This window comes from Tiliqua scincoides, chromosome 2 (assembly GCF_035046505.1).
Source record: "Tiliqua scincoides isolate rTilSci1 chromosome 2, rTilSci1.hap2, whole genome shotgun sequence".
NCBI classification, from domain to species: domain Eukaryota; kingdom Metazoa; phylum Chordata; class Lepidosauria; order Squamata; family Scincidae; genus Tiliqua; species Tiliqua scincoides.
Window position 1 is genome coordinate 38,783,734 of NC_089822.1, and position 8,839 is coordinate 38,792,572.

General features: G+C 45.8%; 1 long non-coding RNA gene across 1 annotated transcript; it reads right to left on the minus strand.

The window, feature by feature from the left end:
- Positions 1 to 4,614: 4,614 nt before the first annotated feature.
- LOC136642152 (uncharacterized) lies at positions 4,615 to 7,485 on the minus strand. Its single transcript, XR_010793969.1, has 3 exons — positions 7,367 to 7,485; positions 6,818 to 6,917; positions 4,615 to 4,779 (listed from the first exon to the last, which is right to left on the minus strand). It is a non-coding gene; the product is annotated as an uncharacterized lncRNA (long non-coding RNA).
- Between the last annotated feature and the right edge of the window lie 1,354 nt (positions 7,486 to 8,839).

Sequence of the window (8,839 nt, forward strand, 5' to 3'; positions counted from 1 at the left end):
AGCTGTGGAGAAGCACAAAAGCGAAGGAAACCTGAGAAAGACAAAGGAGGGCACAAGGTGAAAGCGTTTGCTTTGTGCTGCCTACTTGATTCTATCTGAGCAAGAGAGAGAATTAGGTCATGAATGCTGAGGGCAAACTCTAGGATGCATTGCAGTTACATGCACAGAGAGCATTTGCATCCAAGAAAATAGGGGGGGGGGGTTTAAACCTTCCCCACAGTCATTTTCCCTCCCCTGGCTCTGAAAAGTCCTCATCTCAACAGTTTTACCAAGTTGCATTTGCAAGATAAACAAAGGATTGAAAATACTGGTGGGAGGTAGAAGAAGCATGCCAGGAATGAAATTTCAGGAGAAAAGCAATGAAGGGAAAGGGTTAAGCATACTGTAGATCAGGGATGGGAAAGTCCAGTGTGGCATGACTTGAATCTAGAGTCACCCTTTCTCAATGCTAAAAGACTGGAGTTGAGTTGCCCCACTTGAAAACCCCAGCAATTGAAAAAATGGGGCTGCTGCCAGGGGTTTGTCAGAGTTCTCTTTGAACATTCCCTTACTGTCCCCACCCATCTATATACAGGGCAGGAGGGGGTGGGACAGAAGGGAGCGGCAAGAGGGAGGAGGGTCATGCGCAGCAACTGTGAGGCTTACCAGGACCACCTAATCCTTGGTAGCTCTATCAGAAGTAGTCCCATGTAGCTGGTCATTCAATGAGGCTTCCCCCTCCCAATTAACAATGGAGCTCATAGAAACTATGAGATTGGAAAGAGCAATTGCTATGAACCTCCTCCTCCCTCTGCTTTCCCACCTACTTCTTCCCCCTCTAATCAATCCTAAGTCCAGAACCCCCTTGGGCCCCTCCTCCTGCCCTCCCTCAGCCAAAGAAAATATCAAACCTCCCATCTTGCATCCAATGATCATTGGTTCCTTCCTTCCTATCAGAGATGGACAAAAGAGCTTTCTCCCACCTCTCCCCCCCCCCCCCGGCTACTTCAGCCAATTGTAAGGCAAGAACGCCTTTGGTGCCTCCTTCTGCCATACCTCAGCCAAAGAAAATAGACACCCATTCTTTGTCCAATGATAATTGGTTCCTTTCTATCAGAGATGGGCAAAAGAGTTCATTCCCAACTCTTGCTCCATTCAAAAGGAAAACATTAAGCTTTCCCTGCCTCGTGGTTGGAACTTCCCTACAGCTCACCCGGTCTGAATGATAGCCCCACAAGGTTTTTCATGTGGCAAAAACATTAAGCAAGCACACCCAGACATAGGTAGACTCGAGTCTGTATGAGTGGGAATGGGTGCCAAGTCAGGGGACCCCTGACTTAAGTGTTTTTCCAAGTCTTCCATGCGCGCGACTCACAAGACTACGAGTCAGCAAAAAACACATTTTCATGACTCGAGTCTGACTTCAGTGCCTGAATTACTGCAGTCCAAGTCTTCCTCAGGTTATGATTCCATGGGGATAAAATGTATATGAACATAGATAGCAGTAGTTTTTGTCTTCATAGCATCACATTTTAAAGTTGTTTCAGTTAAAGGAAATTCTTTGGGCTAAGTGTTTGCCTAGTTACACATACATTATATTTTACACAACAGTGTTTCCTCTGGGATGGCCAGGATTGCGTGTATGCACAAGAAAATGTCTTCTGTAAAAAGATCTTTAGCATACAGCTTGAAAATGTCATATGCAACCAATGTCTGTACAAAATTGAAAAGTCTTCAGAATCTTATTCTGAGATATGTTTTAAGTTACATGTTCTCTCAATTCTAGAATAGTAAACATATGGGGGAAAGAACCATATTCATCAGCTTGAAAAGTCTCAACATCTTGTGGGTTATGACAGAACTGCTGCCAAGATGCATGACACTGTAGCATCTTTTCAAAAGCATGTTTGCGTTCTGCTCCTATGTTCAGCTCCTGTTGACAACAGTGTGGGTTGCACACATGCATCCAAGGGACCACAGTCAAGCCACAACTGAACAGTAAAGTCCGACATTTCTTTCCATAGGCATATAAAGAAGCAAGACCTCAAGGTATAATATATGAATATGAAATAAGAAAGGGATGATGAGTGTACTATAATGTGGAATGAGAATGATAGAAAAAAGATGTAAAGTGACAAGTTAGAAAAGAAAGCATCTGTTTCATATGGACTAGTGTCAGTTGGGTAAAAAACAATATAAATTAGTTACTCTGTTCTGTATTATCATGGTCTAAAAGACTTCTGAAACATGAATGAAAACATAGAGAAATGCATTGTAAAAATGAAGAACCTTCTTCAAATTCTGAAGATGAAGTATTTATAAAGGTGATTATGATTTGGAATGTAAAAAAAAAGTATATAAATACTATATAACATTTTCAAACATGGAGAGGTTTGCTTGACTTCTACATGGCTTTGTTCTCTCTTAATTCAGGACTGAGGGGGAAGCTCCATAAGAGCTTCATCCCCCACTGTTTGCCTGGCACTCCAGGCAAGTCAGGCTAAGGTGGGAAAATGGGAGCACCTCATTGGCTGCTGCACAAGTGAGGGTTGGGCAGGCTGATGCCCTGAAGGTTATGTGCCAATCCAGCATACATTCCAAGGTCAGCAAGGTCAGGGACCAGCCAGTTCTGCTCAGACAATACTTGTCCAGGTTGCTGAGACTGGCTGGCAAGCCCTCAGGCTGGATTGGGCAGAGGACAACAGCTGGCAACTCATCCAGCTGCCTCAACCCCTAGGGGTTGGTGTTGATAAGCTCTCTCGGGCAATGACCAAGGGGGTGTGGAGCCAAGATGTGATGCCCATGTAGCCCAGGGGAGATAGACAGCTAGTGGCGATCTCCCCAAATTAGGAGCCTGCATGTGGAAGGTGTTTTAGATTGTTTATGCCCTGCTGCAGATTTTCTGATCGCATTAATAAAGTGACCCTTTATCCCAAGCATTTGTCTGTCCTGCTCATTTTGGAGGTGCAAGGGTAATGCACTAGATACAGCAGTCAATGAATCACATACACATATTATCTGACTGGTTAGTTTCTCTTGATGTGAGGACAGGCCAGAAAAAAATAAATGTGAACAACATGTAATGATGACTAATTCAAACATACTGACAAATAATATATGGCTGCTGACAGTCTGTACTACTACTAATAATTGTATTGGCAACCTTCAGTCTCAAAAGACTATGGTATCGTGCTCTGAAAGGTGGTTCTGGCACAGCGTCTAGTGTGGCTGAAAAGGCCAATCCGGGAGTGACAATCCCTTCCACACCGGGAGCAAGTGCAGTCTGTCCCTGGTCTGTCTCCCTGGCTATGGGCCTTCCTTCTTTGCCTCTTAGCCTCAGACTGTTGGCAAAGTGTCTCTTCAAACTGGGAAAGGCCATGCTGCACAGCCTGCCTCCAAGCGGGCCGCTCAGAGGCCAGGGTTTCCCACTTGTTGAGGTCCATCCCTAAGGCCTTCAGATCCCTCTTGCAGATGTCCTTGTATCGCAGCTGTGGTCTACCTGTAGGGCGCTTTCCTTGCACGAGTTCTCCATAGAGGAGATCCTTTGGGATCCGGCCATCATCCATTCTCACGACATGACCGAGCCAACGCAGGCGTCTCTGTTTCAGCAGTGAATACATGCTAGGGATTCCAGCACGTTCCATGACTGTGTTGTTTGGAACTTTGTCCTGCCAGGTGATGCCGAGGATGCGTCGGAGGCAGCGCATGTGGAAAGCGCTCAGTTTCCTCTCCTGTTGTGAGCGAAGAGTCCATTACTCGCTGCAGTACAGAAGTGTACTCAGGACGCAAGCTCTATAGACCTGGATCTTGGTATGTTCCATCAGCTTCTTGTTGGGCCAGACTCTCTTTGTGAGTCTGGAAAACGTGGTAGCTGCTTTACCGATGCGCTTGTTTAGCTCGGTATCGAGAGAATGAGTGTCTCTACTACTCTACTACTCTACTACTACTACTATTCTACTACTACTACTACTACTACTACTACTACTACTACTACTATTCTACTACTAATAATAACAGGTATTTATATACCGCCTTTCTTGGTCTTTATTCAAGACTTTATTCAAGGCGGTTTACATAGGCAGGCTTTATTTAAATCCCTTATTAAATAGGGATTTTTACAATTTGAAAGAAGGTTCTTTCTTTCAAGAACCACTACATTCAAGGTGTTTCATTCTGATCTGGCTTTACATTCTGGCCTCCATCCTCCCACACTCAGAGCAGATGGAATAGCTCGGCTTCAGCTTGTCAGCTGCTTCAAGGTCGCACGGTGCCGGTAGCCTCGTACTGGCGACCTTGTGGATGTTATCTTCAGGCAGACAGAGGCTCTACCCTCTAGACCAGACCTCCTGCCCAGACCTACTACCATTGTAAGGCAGATTATTGCCTAATTGCCCAGTCAATTGATTAACAATCAATTGTTAATTGATTTCTTAACATAGAGGACACTGGCTTACAAGCTTCCTTCTTACATATGAAGAGTGGGGGTGGGTGGGAGCTGGCTAGCAATCAGGAAATCACAGGCAGAGGTGTGAATGGTTAAGAAGTATGAATTGGAGATTTCCCTAGAAGAGGGATGAGAGCAGTACCTTTGGTTACCCCAAGTAACCTCAACCTGAGAAGCGGGTCTTAAGCAGAGACTATTTATCTATTTATTTGAAAGATTCATATACTGCTTTTTGAGAGGACGTGGTGGCTCAGTGGGTTAAACTGATGAGTTGAAGAGTCTGTTGACCACAAGGTTGGCAGTTCGAATCTGTGCGGTGGGGTGAGCTCCCATTGCTTGTCCCAGCTCCTGCCAACCTAGTAGTTTGAAAAAATGAAAAAATGTGAATAGATAAATAGGTACCACCTCGGTGGGATGGTAATGGCGTTCCATGCGCTTAGGCATTTAGTCATACCAGCCACATGACCACAGAAACTGTCTATGGACAACCCCAGCTCTTTGGCTTAGAAACAGAGATGAGCACCGCCCCTAGAGTCGGAATCAACTAGGCTTAATGCCGGGTGGGGGGGGGGGACCTTTTAATATACTCCTTTATAGAAATAAAACATACAAAAGATAAAACATCTGAATAGTAGACATTAAAAAAACAATTGCAAATTCAACAATTATACAAGAGTAGATTAAAATGCAAAAACTGCTATAATATAAAACCAGTAACAGGAGTCGAAAAGGGGTCCCTACCATATTCCTCCTTCTTCAAGGTCAAGCAAAACAAATAGGTCTTTAGACCAGGGGTGCTCAATAGGTGGATTGCGATCTACCGGTAGATCGCGAGGCAAAATGAGTAGATCGCGGAGTGCCGACCCCCCCTTCAGGTGCCTCTTGGAGGAAACGCCGGGAGTAAGGCCCATTGTACTCAATGGGGCTTACTCCCAGGTAAGTGTGGCTAGGATTGCAACCTCACAGCCTAATCCTAGGCATGTCTAGTCAGGAGTAAGTCCTGTTATACTCAGTGGGGCTCAAGATACACCAACATACATTGTACACATAAATGTTATATGTTATGATGGTGCGAACATTGTAAAAAAAACTCTGGTAGATCTCCGGGCCTTGCTGGGTTTCAAAGTAGCTCTCGAGTCAAAAAAGTGTGAGCACTCCTGCTTTAGACCCTTCCAGAAGCCATATAATGAGAGGGCTGGGAAGAAGATGACCTGTTCCCCTTCCCTCTCTTGGGATGGCAGTGGGAGGACAAAGGAAAGCAGCAATGGTCTAGTAGAACTAGAATGAGAGGAATAGAGTGAGATTGGAATGGAAGCTAAGGGAAGAGATCCAGCTATAGTCAGAGCATCTTTTGGGCTACCAGGTGCTGCCAGGGCTGCCAAGTGAAGGTGTAGCCCTGCAGTTCTCACTCTCAGGGAGTTTAAGTTTTTGCAAGGGAGGGGAGGCAGCGGGAGCAGGGGGAAGGCAGCGACATGATCCCCAGGATCTAGTCGTTTAGGGGGCTGCAGGGACAGGCATTTACTTAACAGTCCCTGCAGCCTTCCTGGGGTGTGGAGAGCCCTGTACGAGCGTCTGCAGGGCTCCCCAGCCTCCAGAAAGTGAGAGCGCAGCGATCATGCTCCACTTCTGGTTTTGCAGAGGCAGGGTGCAATTACTGCACTTTCACTGGTTAAGGGGAAAGTGGCCAGGGCCCTCAGGCTGGGGCATCTTCACGCCCCAGTTTGAATACCAGTGGGGTAGCCTGTTGCGGCTTGCAGGAATGTGCTTCTTAACTCAGTGCAAATGCCTACCCTTCATATTGGTAAATAAACATTACAAAAGCATATTAAGTTTCCAGTAATCTCTCTTCCAAAGGAAGCTGGAATGTGGATAGCACTGTAGCCCCTTGAGCTTCTTGTTGCTCAAGGAAGGGGCTTGTAAACACATAACAATGTTGTATTTTTTGGTGGGTTGCTTTGGATTACACAAATCACTTTCAGAATTTTAATAGGAGCCCACGCTGGGAGCCACTCTTGGCTGAGAAGCAGAGTATAATGATATTAAATACATAGTAATAAGTAAACAATATGGCAGGAGGTGTCAGTCCTAACTAAGTCATAGCTCACGTCCCATTGATTTCAGTGGGACAAAAGCACAACTAGCTTTCTTTGGATTGATGCCATGGGCACACACCATGCACGTGTTGTCACAGAGGAGCTTATTGTGATATGCCAAATTCCACTATGACTTCTATGTGATCTTCGTTAGCACCAAAATGTTGCAGAATGCTAACTTGGTCCCTGTCCAGGGGGCTTTAATATATATCACTTGCTGTTTGTATCACCTTCATTCCTCCTTACCCCCCCCCCGCCCGAACAACGGACAAACTCTGAAAACATTAAAACACACGCGCACCTGCTGCATTCTCTTTCCAGTCTCAGAGTAAGCTCCCTGTCTGATTCTGCATGAAGCCAAATATTTGCATTGGTTTTCTATAGTCAATTCAAAGCCCATTCTGCAGAACAAAAAGGTCAGGTAGTAGTTACTTATGCGGAAGGATTGTATTAACAAGGCATGCATCCACTGTTTGCCTTCGAGATTTGTCAGGCGTGCAACTTTATTGGCGTCTGGATACAGTCCATTTATTCTTTTTAAATGTTCTATCTTTTTATCAGGACCTTGGTGACGGGCTCTTTAACTGAGCATGTGGTGCTTCCCTTTGCTAGCGCAAAATAAAGATATTCTTTTCATCCATGTGTTCGCTTTCACAGGCAATCAGTTCTGCTTGAGTATGTCATAGCAATTACTGATACCTTCAGTATTAGCCTAATCAGGCTTCGGTTTGCAGTTGTGTAATCATCACTTCTGCTGGGTGCATTCAGGAAGACCCTGACTTTTGTATATTTTACTTCCCCGTGTTTGCATGCAAGAGATAAGGTGTAACAAAAGACAAGTTCTACTTACGGTGTTTACATTTCCTCCACCTTACTGTTTTCCCAAATTAGGTGACAAGAAATAATTACATTCAAATCATGTCCATGCTTTGTCAACACATAGCTCTTTCCTCACACTACACGGAATGGTAGCTTTGGCACACGCTCTGAAAATGTTGTTCTGCCCCCCAGTTATCAGTTGGCGTGGAATCTGCATGCTGTTCCTGGCTCTGGCATTGCTCTCCAAGGGAGCACATGACAACCTGAAAAATGATCACACTTGTGCCTTTGACTGGGGAGGGTAAAAGTTGAGGCTCACCAGGGGCCTTGGACGTCTTTTTAATTTGTAGAATTTTAAGGTTTTGTTTATTTAGAAAAATTATACTCCAACTTTCTTCTTATGGATCCAGGACAGAGTCATAATAAGGGATGGAACAGCTCTAAGAATATGAAAAGTGTCTTCCTGTCGGAGCAAAATAACCATACATAACACCAACCCCACACATGTGAGACTAGGCAAAGGGCCAAAGCATCAGAGGCTGATAGCCCCAGCACCTTTCAATCGTCAGAGGGTTGTGCTACTGAACAGCTGTGGGGAAGAGGACAACAGCAAAGGAGGGCTATTGCCTTCCCTTGTCGGAGGCATCCAGTTGACCACTGCAGGCTACTGGACTAGAAGTTCAGGATCAGACTTCCAAGTAGGAATCTAAAGCATTCATGAGATTAGGCTGATGTAGAAAGATGACACACAGCCCAATCCTAAATGCAGCAGTGCTGCTGAGTTCAGTGGCACCAAAGTGGCTACTGCTGCATCCTGTGGCCCCACAGCAACTGTCAGAGGTCACCTCAGTGGAAGGTGACTTCATCCCCTTTCTCTAGGGAAAACCCCAAGCCCCCAGTGGGGCTTCTCAAGTCTGCGCTGGCTATTTTGCCAGCACAGACTTGAGAGACTCCATGTCAGGCCTTCTGGACCCAAATGAAATTCAGGATCCAGTGGAGCAGAGCTCTTCCAGTACCACCCCTCCCAGCCTGGTTCCTCCCCCCACCCTGTTCCGCACACTCCCCACCTCCCCCTGCCCCGATTCTACTTACTTCTGGCTGGCACTGCTGGAGCATGTGCTGGCCCTCTGAGCAATGCTGATGTTCAGTGCCAACTGGTGCGGGCCCAGTGCTGGCGGCCCCTCTTCTCCTGGTGCTGCAAGCATGCCTTAAGGCACATCTGCAGCACCCAGCACCATACCACCAGTGCTAAAGAGCTCAGATTGGGCTCTCAGGCTACAATCCTATCCACACTTTCCTGGGAGTAAACCCCATTGACTATAATGGGACTTCTGAGTAGACATGCATAGGATTGGGCTCTCAGTCCTCAGAATCAAGGTCAAAGGAAAGGTAGGCACCAGAATGACTGGCCATGAGTTTTGCATGGCTGACAAAACTATAGCAAAGTTCATAGTCAAAGCAGACATGGCGCGAGTCTCTCAGATCCAGCACGATTAACATTGTG